At 36.0% G+C, this 18313-nt stretch overlaps 2 long non-coding RNA genes across 3 annotated transcripts in view; one reads left to right on the top strand and one right to left on the bottom strand.

The window, feature by feature from the left end:
* LOC123566189 (uncharacterized) overlaps positions 1-18313 on the top strand; it is a 76807-nt gene that overhangs the window by 7510 nt on the left and 50984 nt on the right. The window lies entirely within an intron of this gene.
* Positions 1-18313, bottom strand: part of LOC123566188 (uncharacterized) — a 62185-nt gene that overhangs the window by 34369 nt on the left and 9503 nt on the right. The window contains exon 5 of the long non-coding RNA XR_006689356.2: positions 10884-12187. This is a non-coding gene — a long non-coding RNA (uncharacterized LOC123566188). The remainder of the gene's footprint in view (positions 1-10883; positions 12188-18313) is intronic.

The following is an 18313-nucleotide window of genomic DNA, read 5'->3' as shown; positions in this document are numbered from 1 at the left end:
AGTCTTGGTAAAGTATAAGATTCTCCGTCTGGTGACAGGATCTGGCCTTGTTATGTCCGCTAAGATTGCTAGATCGGGTATACATGCCAGCTCTGTATGCCTTAGGAGTGCCTTCTTACGACAAGCCTTCATCGTTATCCTAGTACATAAACGAAAACCCTCGACTCTTGTGTAAGATATGCACGACATTTTACTTTCTCTCTTCAAAAATGGACCGAATGGCAAGCGATATTGCTTGGGGTCTGGTTCAAGTTTAGGGAATAAGAATAGCTAGATGTATGGAAGTGTCATTAGACTAACTTGATGCCAAAGTAGGTTGATGCACAGTAGCATCACGAATCGTTACAGGCTTTGTAAAGTAGGAGATTCTCCGTCTAGTGACAGGATCTGGCCTTGTTATGTTCGCTAAAATTGCTAGATCGGGTATACATACCAGCTCTGCATGCCTTGAGGGTGCCTACTTACGACAAGCCTGCATCGTTATCCTAGTACAAAAAAAAAACAGCAACAAAAAAACAAACGCTCGACTCTTGTGTCAATATAATCTGGAAAGTCGAATCCTCTGAAGCACCGAGGACAATGCAAACAGTGAAATGCAGATTCGGTTTGATAATGTATTGTGTCCATGAGCAGTAATGGAAAATGGAACACTGCCCACTTCCCCTAGCACCGGCTTAAGCAGTATTCAATTTTCAAATCTAAATGAGTTGGAATCAATTCAATTAAATTTATTTGCGTTATATTGCCTCCGACCCAAATACAATATATTCAACATGAGATAAATATAATGCATGAGGTTATGAAATAAACAGCTAGACAGGATAGTCAATGTTAAACTATGATGACGTATTATAGTTAACAATACATATCAAAAGTCATATTTAACTGAACATTTCTAAATATTTCTCCCTCTCTTTAAAAGAGTAGTAAAGATACATGGCAACTTTTATATTAATGTCACATTTTCGTCTGACATTAATGCATAAAACTTTTCTAGGGTTGGATATTGACAATAATACATAGGTAGATATCTCGTACAAATATCAGCATATAAAGGGCATGATAACATGAAATGATATTCATCTTCCAGTACAGAATCACATTACAGACATACTCGATATTCTCTAGATATGTTATTCATGTCTACCTTTTTCTATCATTAAACAATGAGAAGAGCTACGGAATATTGCCATACAATTTCTAAATTTCTCAACATCTATTGCAATAATAAATTCTTCAACTCCAAATCAATATTTAAAGTTACAATAGTTAATATTGTCTCTACACCTTGACTGCAATTTTGTACGAACTGGTCTTTTAAAGTTTGAACTAACCTTGGGTTTGCAACATTTTATGTTTACCATACATATCCAAACCCATTGCTGGATAAGTTACGCTTAACATCAGTAACCCAGTTTTCATACCCTATATTGTCAAAATACATAAGCATTTCAAGCACTTCATAATACAATCTTGTATATCTATCTTTGGGAAGATTAAGTTATCTTAAGCAATATTTAATACATCGTTTTAAAGCATAAATGTACATAAGATATCTCCCTGTATCCCCAAGTACAGCATCATTACCTGCAGAGTCATATACATTAAAAAATCGTTTGCAAGCATACAACTGTACTGTTTCTATGCATTGTGGGTGTTTTAAACCCCAAAGTTCAGAACCATATAACATAATACATGCAATTTTCGAATCAAACACTTTAAAAGCGTTTTATATTGCAAACAAGAATCTGTGATTCCTAAGGACCAGAAAATATAATAACACTACGATGAAGTCGTGGCGACTTTTTAAGGTCACCACACAGCAAATAACACACGCTGTTTTGATGTAAATCTAATGTGGAAAGTATATACGTCGGAAGCACCGAGAACAATGCAAACAGTAAAAATTGCAGACTCGGTTTGATTGAGTCTGTTCACATCAAGATTTCAAAACTTGCGTTTAGTGTACAGCTAATTTGGATTTGAACAGCTGTACACGAACTTCTTTCTTTTTCTCTTCACAGATTGACCGAATGGCAACCGATGTTGCTGGGGTCGGGTTCAGGTTCAGGGAATTATGACAGAAAGAAGTAGCGATGTGTCGTTAGACCAGCTTAATGTTATAGTTGGGTGATGCACAGCAGAATTAGGAACCGCTTTTGGCAATAACGAAACTTTACATGTTTGGTAAAGTAGAAGATTCTACGTCTAGTGACAGGATCTGGCCTAGTTGTGTCCGCTAGGATTGCAAAATCTGGTATACATACAAGCTCTGTATAACTTAAGGGTACTTACTTACGACAAGCCTGCATCGATATTCTGGTACAAAAACAAACACTCTCGACTCTTGTGCAAGTCTCATCAAAATTTCAAAGCTCGCATTTTGTGTACAGCTAATTTGGATTTGAAGAGCTGTGCACAACACTTCACTTTCCCTCTCCAAAAATGGTTACAGAGACAGTAAAAAACTTCCCTATCTTTATTAAAAGTTCAAATCGTAATGTCATTGAGACAATGGAAAAATCATTGTTGATACAGTACACAGTTGTGCGTAGAAACGGGCTCCGCTTAAACTGTGTGTATGGATTTCTAAGAAGATATAACAGATCCTCTGACTTTATTTTTTATGTTTTATGGGTAGTGTTACCAGCAACAAACATTCATTTTCGTGTTCAATGCATAGTGCTAACCATAGGTAAGAATCATTCAACGAATGATTATCATGCATTGGTCATTAAGTACGATAATAGAAATACAATTATTTCACGTTGAAAACATTTATTTATCCTTATAATCACTGTACATTTAAGCTACAGCGAGACGTTAGTGCGTATTACAACCGGTGGTTTTCTTGTTAACAAATAGAAATAACAATCAACATTGCCAGATCTTCATAAATAAATGTCATTAACGGTCGACAAACGCCGATCACGACTTCTGCTGGAAAAAGAACGAACAATTAAAGGAACACGCTGGGATACCGCCTTAAAATGTCAAGTCGCAATGCACGACTGTCTCTTATCATTGTAGATGTCAACAAAGGCGGTTTCCAACAATGTTCTTTAGATAGTAATTCAGTGCATTTCCTTATTTTCAAATCAACATTGCGCTCCAATTCTATTGATGCCATTTCCTTCCATCTGTTTTTACTGAGCTGCTGTCATTAAACACGAGCATTTTGCAACTAGTGGACGTCTTATTTTTCTGCAACAACCACAGCAGCAACGACAAGTACAAATACCAATCAGAGTCACCAGTCGCTGTCTTACTGCATCATTTTCATTTTTTGTTTTGTTTTGAAGTACGAGCATTTCTATTCTAGTCTGTCTCCCTTCACCATGTTCTTATTATTGTCATGGAAGTCATAGCGCTGTCAATATCTTCTGCAAGTGTCGTAAGTGTGCATGAAATTGAACGAACATCCATAAAATAACCGCATTATTTAGGGCGTTTTTTGTCTAGTCAATTTCTGAGCTTTTCCAGCATAAAAATATCTTTTTTCAAAAAGCTATCCTTATACATAAACATACATTTCAATTCACATTTATTCTAAAACCTATTTCGGTTAGCTTAAATGTGAGCTTTTTTCTGTTTGGCCCCATGTTCGATGTATATTTTGACGAGTTTATAAAGCTTTTGAAGTAACACAACTTTAGCTCTTAATAATAAGGGAGGAAATATAGCTCCCTGCAGTATCATTCGAATCAAAGAAAAAAAGACAATAGCGAGATGACAGACTATTTGCAATAGTGTCTTTGGCGTCACAATCAATGAAAAATGTGTTTACATCCCAATAGGGAAAAGCATATATGAAACTGTTAGGACTAGGCAGTGGTTGTAATTATGAGAGGGTATCTCTTGAGACTAATAAGGAATTAATGTATGTTTTTATTTTTACTGATGCATTCACGTTGCGTGTGTACATTGCTTTTCAAGAACAGACCAAACATGCAAGTATGCGGCGTTTCGTCTCTACGTTTTGCTTGCGAAGTACACGTACAGTTGAAGATTTACCACTGTTTTAATGTTGGATCTATTTTTAGAAAGGGGGTCTCAGATACACATCCCTCTCCTGTACTTTTCCCGTCCCGTTTTTCCGTCACATTTCCCCGTTTTCCTATACTACAATCTACCTTATAATATATTTAGTCCTGTATCCAAAAACGTGAAAACGGGACGGGAAAACGGGACGAGAACAGAGTAAGAGAGAGGGGTATATGTATGGAGCCCCGTTTTGAAAGTCAGACCAAACATGCGTGTATGCGACGTTCGTCTCTACCATTTTGCTTGAGAAATACATGTGCAGTTGTATGTCTCAGCAAATTCTTTGAAATAATGCAAGTCGGCTGACAGAATTTTAACAGATGAAACATTTTTGATTTGATTTCTTACACATCACTATCATCTACGTATGACGGTCCTTTGCTATGCACAAAACTAAAATATTCTTCTTCGTGTTGCACAACTGCCTTCTTTCGATGTGTATAACTCATAGTCTATGTTGTCGTAAGCATTGAATTCTGTCTTCATAGGGCTTGAACGCACTCATCAAGTGCTTTGATTGCAAGGAATAATATCTGACGGGATTATTGAAGTACCTATCTTCAGTTTCCTTCTTTCGTCATCTGTTAAGGCTATGCGCAACTTGGATTCGAGATATCATCATTTTTTTTGATATAGGTTTGGCATGTCCAAACGCAAGTTGTTAAAATCTGCGGTGTCATCGTGTTTATAAATTGGTCATCTGCCGACATACATAAGGCTCCGTGTAAAACTTCTGGTACTCGTTCATCGTCCAACCGAATGATGTGAAAACGGTCGAATACCTGTTTCGCGTTATACCATGGCATTAAGAGTCTTCTTGTTTTTGGATCGTAGAAACTTCCTACGCACTCAAAAAGGTGTCTATTAGACAGAGTGATGAGATGCATTTCCACTCGTGAATAGCTTCAACTGTGCAAATGATATGTTCGCAGAATGATCAAACTCGCCCTTCAGCAGAAAATGCACATCGGAATTCAAATCGGAGAAGTTTTTTTCAAATCTGTGACTTGGCAAGTATTCATATCCTCTGTCACCGATGTCATGAACACTCTTTTGCCATAGCCTGGCCTAACAGAATATAGGTAATAGTGTTTCTTCCTTATATCAACCACGTGTCTCATTCTATCGTGAATGTTTTGTTCCGTGTTGCATACAGGACGTAAAGGATGTTCGAGTTCGAGTCAACAGACGGACTTGTACCGCTGTCTAAGTTTATAAATAATGTAAGGAGGCAACCAAAAAGACATCGGCTCTTTGATAGTCTGGTCCTTTGTTATGCCCTAGGAGAAGTTGTTCGAGATCAATATATATTATTTATATTTCTAAACCAATATATATATATATATATATATATATATATAGTAGAGAGAATTAATTAATACGAACTAAATCACCACCACAATATACCAGACCAATTACGGCAAAGCGCCTAGCAGTACAAACGAACACGCACATGCCACAGCAAGTCCACTAGATTAGTTCCAATACTGCTTTATATACGAGCCCGAATTGTACTGCACATTCGTACTGGTTCAACATTTGCATATATATACTCAAATCTCTGTTTTCATGTCTCACAAATCAGTAGTGACTTTCTAGTCTTTATAACTGATTGGGACCAGAGAAGATATATTTTCTCTCTCTGAAAGTTAACTGGATCTCAAGGATACATTGAATATATATAGATAATTTGCGTTAAGGGATATAATTATATTCAGAACAGTTGACTTTCCCATACGTGAGATCCGCTAGGATACAAGTTCGCATTATAAATTATTATATAGTAGAGAGAATTAATTAATACGAACTAAATCACCACCACAATATACCAGACCAATTATGGCAAAGCGCCTAGCAGTACAAACGAACACGCACATGCCACAGCAAGTCCACTAACCCAATAAGATTAATTTCGATACTGCTTTATATACGCGCCGGAATTGTACTACACATTCGTTCTGGTTCAACATTTGCATATATATACTCAAATCTCTGTTTTCATGTCTTACAAATCAGTAGTGACTTTCTAGTCTTTATAACTGATTGGGACCAGAGAAGATATATTTTCTCTCTCTGAAAGTTAACTGGATCTCGAGGATACATTGAATATATATAGATAATTTGCGTTAAGGGATATAATTATATTCAGAACAGTTGACTTTCCCATACGTGAGATCCGCTAGGATACAAGTTCGCATTATAAATTATTATATAGTAGGGAGAATTAATTAATACGAACTAAATCACCATCGCAATATACCAGACCAATCACGGCAAAGCGCCTAGCAGTACAAACGAACACGCACATGCCACAGCAAGTCCAATAACCCATATATATATATATGAAGGACAAGTCATGAAAGAACGAACAGGCATGAAGTGTATCAACTGAACAAAATCGGGCGTTCGTTAAAATCACATGTAGTGTCTCATATATCTCAGTCAAGCAAGCACATCATCTTCGCTAACTGTAAAAAATAGCAAGCACATCATCGTCTCTAATTGTAAAAATAGTCCAGTAGATCCTGAGCTGAACCTTGCAATGAGGTATATACAAGGTTGTTTTTTTTTTTTTTGCAGTTTCCTGTTCTTTATGGTTTAGTGTATGAAAATCTGGCGGAGGACATCTTGTCACCTTTGGGGAAAATTTGAAGCGTAATGTCCAACTGCAAAAGGACTGAACACCAAACATGCGGTGTGTCTTAAAACAGTCGAGTCATAACCTCTTTTCATAAAACGTTTAATGACTTTACTAAATACAATTGGAAAATTGCCATAACCCAAAATCTTAGGAAGGTGGTAAACTAAATCCACATAAAAAGCCGGTTTTGATATATCTTCGCGCAGAAGTGTCTTTAAATTCCTATTAAATTTCAAAATTAAATCTGAATTACGAAAGTAAAATTGGGAAGAGTATTTACGAAATTTATAATAACGGTAGCCCTGTTGAAGAAGCTTATTTGTAATATATAAGTTACGTTCATTGAAATCCTCAACATGACTACAGGCTCTTGAAAACCGAATTATCTGAGAAATATATACCCCATAAGATGTAGCCTAGGGTACATCCCCATCCAAATGGGAGACATTTACAATGCTGAAATTAAAATCATCCATCTTGTCATAAAGTTTGGTATGTATAAAATTGTCGTAAACAGAGAGATGTAAATCTGGAAATGAAGCAGTATTATCCGAGTTGTTAGTTTTATTTAACTGCAGCTGCCTGGGATAAATATTTTCCACAAACTGATCAAAAAACTGATTATCCATATTGTCATGTTATTTCTGATTCCCTTAATGCATAAAGAAGATATGGCACGGACACGAAAAACACACCCTGTTTCACCTTTAAGTGTCAATTTAAAAAGAAAAGGAAATGAATAAGACAGACATTAACTACATGTTGCCGATATTTGTGTGTTAATTTTCTGAGAGGTAGGTGTAATACTAGTAGTATTGAAGTAATTGCAAGACCAAATATGACGACACATATACAAACAGACCGAACAGACATATATACTACCCTCCTTCATCTTCTGTTTGCGGTTTATAATTATGAAGGAATAGTACAGGAGATTTGGAAACGCCGATATTTTATACATATGTCAGTCGCAACAGGCATACAGTCTTTTTCCGAAAGTCGCAAGCATTTGTACAGAACTAAAGCAAACATGCATACAGTCAGGTAATCATACCGAATCTTCTTTCATTGACGGTTATAAACAAATTGGAGATTTTTGCAATGATTTTATGTGATGTTACCGAACTAGTATTGTTTCTTTAACTATGAAACATTAGAATTGGTGTGTAGGTCATTCTTCAAGCAAAAAGGTATATACATTCGACGCCGACAATGTACAATTTATGGACAAAATCAGTGATCAATCGAGTTTGTTGCCTTAATTCTACCTGTAATCAGACTAACACATTATATACAGAAACAAATCATGTTCAGCTTCAAATATAATAATAGATATACATGTACATACCTTCAAAGCAAATCAGTCACTTTAAAATGCTGTTTTTCAACTTTTAGCTGTCAGTTTATTGTTTTGATCACTCGCAAGAGGAAAATGGGGATTACTGTCGTTTATATGGTGTGAAGAGTATATAGAAAAAAAATCAATATTTTTTTCTCGTTTTATAATTCAAACAGTGTTGTTTTTTTCTTTTTTACCTTTTCTGAGGGGGCAGCACCCATATGGGCACCAAGACTGGAAGGGCACCTGTGGCATTCTTGTCCTAAAAGAGATGCTTTGAGATCCATGCATTTGAAAACAAGGATGTCTGAAAGTTGCAACATTGTACAATGGCGCATACTGTTAAATTGACAATACAGTTTGTCACTTTTGAGCTGAAAATCATATAATTCTAAATTTTTGAAAATTATGGTTACTTTACATCAAGACAAGAATGGGTATAGCTAGCAAAAAAGATCAACAACATGAACTTTCATTGAGACTTGAATAAGATATTTACCTTTCAAAATCACTCATTTTCGCGAGCATGTAACACGAATTACGATCATTTTTCATGACAAAACTTTGCTAGACAAAATGATTCAGAATAAAATCTTTGCATGTTATCAATACGCTAAGGAACTGGCTTTCTTTCCCTAAAAGAAACATTTTTTTCCATCCATGCGTTAGCAAAATATAACGTCTCAATGTTTGACAGAAATTGCGTCATTCTGTACACATGCCGTTGCGTGAAAAAGGCAAAAAAAGTGTTTATTTCCCATACAAACCTACGAACCTAAAACTAGTTGTATTCGCTACCACGAAATATACTGACCTTTTCATTTTGTTACTTCGAAATCCTTCAAATCATTCCAGAAAGCTCCTAAACAAATAAAACGTTTACTTTCGTTTCCGTCAATGCAGTTGTGACTGTGACGCACTGTCTGTACACTGTAATATGGTTCTGATTATCAAAGATCTACTTGTTTCGCAGACTTCTCTGTTTTACTGTTATTATTAAACCAACCAAACCTTGTGTAATTTAAAGAATTTTGAATATGTGCATTTATTGAAATGAGGTGTTTTGCATCACAAATGTGCACAGCGCTCTAGATCATAATACAAAAGTATTTGGCTACACAAATTTTTTCAGAGAATATTAATTGTTTTATCGACCGCCAAGTGTTACAAGTACATTGTTTATGCCTTGAACATACAAAATAAACGCTGTCTCATGCAAAGCATATATGTACCTGTCAGGACTAGGCAGTGATTTTAAATTATGAGGGGTTATCTCTTGAGATTAATAAGGAATGAATTAATGTGTGTTTCTTTCATCTTTTACTGATGCATTCAAGTTGTGTATGCTTATTGCTTTTCAAGAACAGACCAAATAGGAATGTATGCGACGTTTATACGTTTTGCTTGAGAAGTACATGAGATATACTACTATTTATAGACCCATAACGACCTAGTGACCTACGTTTTTCGCACACAAAAACTTCATTAAAATCATGCTTATAAGGCTGGTAATATACAGCTGTACTAGTTTTCAGGTGGACAATTTACCTGAAAAAATGTGTGTTCACAACTTTATCTGCAAACTTATTTAGTCAATCTTTTTTAAAGCATAGTTTTAAGAATATAGAAGAATACCTGTCTCACACTGTAGAAACAAATTATGATTGAAATTCAACTGAATACAATGATTTATCTACATATTACTACATTAATTTAATAAAATGTTGATAAATTAAAGGGAATTCCTATAGTTTTTAGGCGCATCTTTCTGCGCAGCCGACACTATCTACAAACGATTGAAGTGAAGTCAACATGTGTTGAAACATGTGACAGACAATCTTTAATAGGAGGAATCTTGAATAAAATAACATTTTTTATAAGTTTTACCGGTAATAACATCTTCATACTGATTTATGTTGTATTGACATATATCATGCATGACATGTATATTGCCATTTTTGTGGCTATGTTTTGATAGCGCATTTTAGTACAAAGACAGTGTTGTTCATATAATGTTAGACTATTGTCTTTATATAGAGATAGTACCTAAGTTTTTCAAATCATAGGTTTGAAGTTAAAAAGCTTTGAAATGAAGACAAATGTCCATATATTTCTCAAAAACAGAAATATAGACAATATTTTAACCAGAAGTGCGGAGTTATGAGCATTTAATATTTTCATGATAACGAAAATTTTGTGATCAAGAACATGTAACTCTTCTTGAACATGGAGAGCATAAACATCAAAGGGACATAATACAGTCAATATTTTCTAATTGGGTGCATTTGATTTAACATTCAACTTTGATCTGGATTGCTAAATACTGATCCATGATACTGTGTGGTAAAAATTTAGAACATATGGAACAGTCTATTAACAGAAAAACTATGCTTTAGCAGAATCTAAATAGTTAAGCTCTAACTGGGACTTGAACCCTGGACCTCTCACACCTAAGGCAGACACTCTACCACTTCCCTATAACAGCAGTAGCTAATAGCTATGCAGTTTAATTGCTGGATTACATTGCGTGAACTGGAACAATAATCGGTGAACTCCGGATTATCGGCGTATTCGCTTTGTTTCCTAACGGCATTTTTTGTGTAAAGAAAAAATATAATCTAATGCTGCCAACGTCATAATTGGTCAAATCTGCCCAAATTTCTCTGACGTGTTGTTCAGAGTATGAAGTTACTAACTGGCACTACCAGTGAAATATTACTTACACTGAATATTTTATATTTGCCCTTTTTGCAGCTGCCGAACGGCAAAGACGATAAGATTTGTCCAAATATAAGTAATTATTTTACCAGTTTTGAGAGAATTTCAATTAATGGGAAATTACAGTTACAAACTAAATACCTTTCTGCAACACATGGAGTCATTAGCATTCACTGTCAATCAGTATTATGACTAAGATCGACTGTCATCCATTCATTTCAAAGTTTCATAGACAGAGTCCGTTGTTTACATTTTTATCGTAACCGGTGTACTTGTAATAATCACTTTAGTTTGAAAAATCAAAGTATGCGAAGAGCTATGGTACGGTCTCTACTTTATATTGATAAGATAATATCTCCTTTCAGATTATTCAGTATTCAATTATAGAATGAATTAAGAGTTTTTTTAAAAAAAATCTTAACTTCTAGCAGATATACATCCAAGGAGCGTGTTCAGTTTCGCGCCAATTTTCGTTCGAACAGGTGTTATATTCAAGCGGTCTTAACATAAAATTTAACCTGGTGACCATTACATTTTTAGCCATTTACATGTTCACAATACACTTATTTATACATAAGGAATACAGGGAAATAATATACGAGCACGCCCGCTCAGCTCTGTAGGTAGAGCATTTGTCTACGGAATGAGAGGTCTTGAGTTCGATCCTCGGGCTAGACGTATGCTCTCCGTAATAAACGATATTGTGTCTGAAATCAATAGTTTTCCACCTCTGATTAATGTGGGGAAGTTGGCAATTACTTGTGGAGGACAGGTTTCTACTTATACAGAATCCAGGAACACTTGTTAGGTTAATTGCCCGCAGTTACATGACTGAAATACTGTTGAAAAACGGCGTAAAACCAAAAACAAACAAACAACCAAATCAAGCATATACTGATCATTTGATCTCAGAACATAAAGATGGACACATCTGATCAACTGGATAATATCAAATGCAGTGACGAAGTTAGTGTTTTATCGTATGACAATTTGCTTTAAAAGAAGGTCAAAAATAAATTGATTGCAAAGTTCATCGATGAGAATACTGACATGTCTAAATGCTTCATTCTTATCACAAGTGATGATCGTGCCTTGTCTTTTGATTATGTTGTGCATGCGTTTAAGAGATACTTTCTGACTTGCTCAGAAGATAAGGAAATCAAAGAATTGAAGATGAAATTAAACGACGTTGACGAAAACGGAGCTGACTTTCTGCTCGTGAAAAAAGAAAAATGTGAGGAAGAAACTGGACACAGTTTTACACGGTGTCACATTTTCTTCTCGGATAGATGTACCAGTGGCTTGGCTGCTGCTGCTTGTTTCATAGTGATGAGCAATGAAAGGCATGTCTATTGTTTCTTTTCGGACTCAACGATGAATACGCTCTGTTCCATTATGATTCAACGTTATGGGAAGAATCTCACGCCTTTGAGCTTGCATGATTTCTGGAATGAAAAGATTTACGTATTACTATATTCTAAAATACGTGATATGAAGCTTGAACGTGACATAGAGTTCAAGGATAGGTCAACCCATGCGTGAATAAGAGAAAAGAATGCCAAAATAAGAAAATTGTATCATGATGAATTGACGTACATCGACTCATGTTTTGATGAACACGTCATCAAATTGTTGTATCGAAATAGGATAGGATAGAAAAACTGAATATTTTGCGTTGCCGATGCGTTTGGTTTTATTTTAAAAAATGAAAAAAAGTTATAACATACATATAGAATTATATACGTAGCATTGTTTATTTTGCACTGACATCCGTCTTGAACACACGTGAAATATGTGGTACAAAATTCTTGTCTTTCTTAACTCTAGCAGCGATACACTGGTACTTGTTTCATTAGAGAACAAGTGTCATAAGGCCACTGTTACGGATATACGAAAAATCTTAGGAAATGACACAGCTGGTAAAGTATTGCATCATGATAACAGAGTTATATTGCTGATGCTCAAAGTATTGGAAAAAAAACTCTAAGCTTACAATGTGCTGCCCTTCTTGAGACTTTAAGGAGAAAGGTGGATAATAACTGGTAAATATAAGCGTCAAGTGTTGAAAATGTTACAAGTCATCAAAGATTTCCGTTAATATTGCTTTCTACTTCCCGATGAAGTGAAACAACCTATTGTAATTCAAGACAAAACACCAAAGCGGTGATGACTTTTATAAGTTTTTCAATATGCCCATCGGTTATCTGAGACACGAGCAATAGATAGACTTGAAGAGAAGCTTGAGGAAAGAAGCACATGAAATACTATTTGCCTAGACTATCGAATCCTTTGTTATGTTCAGGGTTGGAGATAAAAGCGATCAATTCAAGTACACTGTAATCTTAAAATCACCTACAACAAAGTTCAATGTGTTCATTCCCCATGTTTTTGACCGTACGTTTTCAATGGTTATGATATCTGCACTTTTTTAACAAACTGTTACACCCTAAGCGGAGTATCATCAGAGTAACAATAAACAAGTCCTTGTATCCTGATAAATCATCTGATATCGACAAGCTAAAACTACCAGATCTTTTAAAGGATTACCTGGAGGACTATTTCAGCCCAGTCTAGGTTCTGATTTGTCTGATCAGTCAATCAATAAAGAATTAAACCAAAATCTTTTTGCATGCATGTGTTTATTTGACATGTCTAGGACCCACATACTTTGATACGAACTTTCACTAATACAATACATATTGGGCACTTTCGTTATGTGTCCACATGTTACATTTGGACTACAAGAGGTCCAACACTACATTTGATGTGATGCACAACTATATACGTAGGACAACGGATACATATATGAAGTTCGAACTCTACCGCCCCATTGACAACACACGGTCTTCAACCACAGTCTAATTTATAAACAATGTTAGGAGGCATCCAAAATGATATCGGCTCCTTGTGTGTCTTGTCCTTGTGTATGCTCCAGGAGAAGATGCTCGAGATCAATTTTGTCTAAATGGATAGGTCGGTCTTATTTTCCTTAAAGATAGGTGATGATGATCTGTCACAGTTTCATACGGCTAAGCACTAACTTGCTTATCTCTCTAAACCACTCAAGCAAGCAAACATCTTCTCTAATTGAATAGAGCTCTTCTTAGTGACAAGAATGAGAAAGGGCGATCCTCTTCTCTTATGTAAAAGGAACGAACAGGCATAAAGTGTCTCAATGATAGCATTGAACAAGGTCAGACGTTCGTTTAGACCACATCTAGTGTCTCATATAGATGAACACGACATGTCAAGCAGGTCGGCCTTTTCGAACCACAGCTTTGCGAAGGCGGTTATCTTCTCTAATTGTTAAAAGAACGAACAGGCAGGATGTGTCTCATTTGAACAAGATCTGACGTTCGTTCAAATCACATGTAGTGTCTGATATATCTCAGTCAAGCAAGCACATTACCTTTGCATGAAGTGTCTCAATGACACCATTGAACAAGAAAGGTCTGGCGTTTATTTAAAGCCGTGTAGTGTCTCATATGTCTCAATCAAGCAAGCACATCATCTTCTCTAATTGTAAAAAGAACGAAGTGTCTCAATTGAACAAGATACATCGGACGTTCCTTCAAAGCACATGTAATGTCTTATATATCTCAGTCAAGCAAGCACACCATCTTAGCAAGAAGTGTTTCAATGCCACCAATTCACAAGATACCTCGGACGTTCATTCAAAGCACATTTAGTATCCCATATATTTCAGTCAAGCAAGCCCACCAAAATAGCATGAAGTATCTCAATTTTACAAGAGCGGACGTTCTTTCAAATAACATTAAATGAATCATATTTCTCAGTCAAGCAAGCACCTCATCTTTAAATGAACAAGCACGAAGTGTCTCTATTGAACACGATCGGACGTTCATTCAAATCACACATAGGTCTGATATATCTTAAAAAGCAAGCACATCAGCTTAGAACGAACAGGCATGAAGTGTCTCAATTGATTTTGTTCAAATCCCTTATAGTGTTTCATAGTCAAGCAAGCACATCATCTTTAATTTTAAGAAGAACGAACAGGCATGAAGTGTCTCAGTGACACCATTGTACTAGATAGATCGGACGTTTGTTCAAAGCACATGTGATGTTTCATATATCTCAGTCAAGCAAGCACATAATCTTAGTATGAAAGGTCTTAATGACACAATTGAACAAGATAGATCGGACCTTCATTCAAAGCAGATGCAGTGTCTCGTATATTTCAATCAGGCAAGCACATCATCTCAGCATGAAGTGTCTCAATTGTACACAGATCGAACGACATTTCAAATCACATTTATTGTAGCATATATCTCAGTCAAACAAGCACATCATCTTAGAATGAACAGGCACGAAGTGTTTCAATTCAAGAAGATTGGACGTTCTTTTCAAAAAATACAATTGAACAAGATAGATCGGACATTCAATCAAAACACATGTAGTGTCTCATATATCTCAGTCAAGCAAGCTCATCATCTTAGCATGAAGTGTCTCAATTGTTAAAGATTGCACGGTCGTTCAAATCGCATTTTATTGACTCCTATAGCTTAGTCAAGCAAGCACAGCATTTTAGAATGAACAGGCACAAAGTGTCTCAATTGTACAAGATCGCACGGTCTTTCAAATCATAATTAGTGACTCATGTATCTCAGTCAGGCAAATTTCTCTCATACAATCTACATATGATGTCGTCTTCACTGATAAACTGACCAATGGCCTGCTATATGTCTTCTCCACATCTTAAACGTAGGTCAGACACACTTTTCTATAATCTTAATAGCCGAGAATTGTCTCCACATCGTCTATATAATCGATATTGAGTAGACAGAATAGGAAATTCATGCAGATGATGTTGCATGTTTATATATCTGAACAGAACAGTTTAATTACTATATACTGAGTTTCTAATTGTAAAAGGAACGAACTTGCATGAATTGTCTCTATTGTACAAGGTAGGACGTTCGTTCAAATCACGTGTATTATTTTATACTCGAGGAAGGCTTTAATCTTTTCTAATTATAAAACAGATCAAACAGGAATGAAGAGTCTCAGTAACACCATTGCACAAGATCGGGCTTTCGTTCAAACTTCATGAAGTGTCTAATATATCTCAGTCAAGCAAGCACTTCATTTTAGCAGGAAGGAGCTCAATTGTACAAATTCGGACTTTCGTTCAAACACATTTAATGACTCATATATCTCAGTCAAGCAATCACATCATCTTAGAAGGAACGGCATGAAGCGTCTCAATTGAGCAAGATCAGACGTTCGTTCAAATCACATGTAAAAAGAACGAACAGGCATGAAGTGTCTCCATTGAACAAGATTTGACATCCGTTCAAATCACAAGTAGCGTCTCATATAGATTTAAACGACAAGGCAAGCAAACACCCTTTACCAGCAATGGCACTTCGTGTCATACTTTACACGAAAAATACTGGAAGAATAGGGAAAATGAGCTTTTAGCTTTTTATTAGAAATTATTTTTAAATCTAAAAATTTAGCATGGAATGTAGAGCAGTTGCGTATAATATGTTAATCAGCTCAGAAAGAACACAGACTTGTGCATTGTGGAAACACCTTTTGTAAAGACTGTGTCGATAAGATTAAAGCAAAGGGCACGATGTAGTATGAGAATGAGACTTACTGGCTACAGTGCTAACTGATGTTATTTCTATTGACATATTATAATGACAATGCAATGCTAACACAGTGCTCTGTTTTGTTTTGTTTAACGGTGTTATTTTCGGCCACAAGTCCCAACACTTATTAATATGATACAAACTAAGACCGAACAATACATTGCTAATAGGCAATTCAATAAGGCAAATCAATACTTCAGTATCCTTCTTCTAAACTAGCGTAAACAAAACACAACCATGGTTTGAACACCAGAACATAGCTGAAAGGCTTTGAGTTTACATCGTGATACATTGGTGAACTCAACCTGGTGAATCATGAATTTGACACAAAAGTTGTCAATTGACCATCGGCTCAAAACACAAATGTGTTCATCCACTTTCATTAAGAGTAAACGAGCATTTAGCAAACAATCACTATGATTTTACTCTTCAATAAGTAGTGAAAATAACAGTATGAAAAACCAATTGCAATTATCAGTTCATGGTAGATATTTGTATGCTTAAACCGTAGACCTCGATGGTACATAGTCTCTGTTTCGACAAGAATAGAAGACGAGCCTTGTACATGAATGCTTTCAAAAGTGATCATTGCTTTTGCTTTACAACTAAAACACAAATATAAATATCAAACAGGAAATGCCACGTACCAAAAACGCAGCCTCCACAAAACGAAAACCACAGCACGCTGACGCGCACATCACTCACAAACACAAACACACTCGCACACAGGCCAAAACGAACAAACAAAGAAACACAGTGGGGCACCGCCTTGGAACGGTCAGTGGCAAAGACACCACTGGAGATCTTAAACCGCTTTATGGTGCACACCCAACCTCACTCTTAACCCCACTATGTTCCAAAGATACGGGACAGTGTGAATGAAAGTAATCCCCGCCAGGTGAATCTCATGAACGTAACGGAAACAAAGATGCATGGCATGTAAAACACAAAACTGATCGTGAATATATATACATATATATATATAGTAGAGAGAATTTATACGAACTAAATCACCACCAAAATATACCAGACCAATTACGGCTAAGCGCCTAGCAGTACAAACGAGCACGCACTTGCCACAGCAACTCCACTAACCCAATAAGATTAGTTTCGATGCTGATTTATGTACGAGCTCGAATTGCACTACACATTCGTACTGGTTCAACATTTGCATATATATACTCAAATCTCTGTTTTCATGTCTCACAAATCAGTAGTGACATTTTAGTTTTTTTTAACTGATTAGGACAAGAGAAGCTATATTTTCTCCCTCTGAAAGTAACTGGTTCACAAGGTTACATTTAATATATGGAGACAGTTTGCATTAAGGGATATAATTATATTCAGAGCAGTTGACTTCCCCATACGTGAGAACCGCTAGGATTCAAGTTCGCATTATAAATTATTCTAACACGACCAGCGAATAACCTACATACATGTAGAACAATATCTATCTCGGGTTATCCTGCAATATACCACTCGCGTGCTGTGCTGCGCGCGCATCGTGGTTTGGCTATTCCATTTATACATTGCGTGTAAAAAATTATGAATGAAAGTCACGTGATGTTTGTAAATACTACCGTGGGAATCGTAGTAAAACCGACGTACAACAACAACAATTTCGGCTTCTTTTTCTTAAACAACAAGAACAACTTCGTAAACATGTCGAATCTGTTGAGAGAAGGGGCAATATGCCAGATTCGTCGAGAATCTGGGGACTGTAGAGTAATAAATCAAAGATTTGATGGGCATGTTCATCAATATCTGATGCAGTCCCTCAACAATGGGGCCACAGTATGGAGATTTCTACATGAAATTACTGAAAAGAACAGCTCTACATATCAGGAGCTTAATGACATTCTGCAAACTGTTGCAAATGATTTTGATGAAGATATTTTTGAAGATAATTTCATAAACAATAATGATGGCAGCTCTTTTCTACAAGTTATT

The sequence above is a fragment of the Mercenaria mercenaria genome, chromosome 8 (genome assembly GCF_021730395.1).
Source record: "Mercenaria mercenaria strain notata chromosome 8, MADL_Memer_1, whole genome shotgun sequence".
Taxonomy (NCBI): Eukaryota; Metazoa; Mollusca; class Bivalvia; order Venerida; family Veneridae; genus Mercenaria; species Mercenaria mercenaria.
Note: the sequence above shows the minus strand (reverse complement) of the source record. Positions and strands in the feature narration are given on the sequence as shown.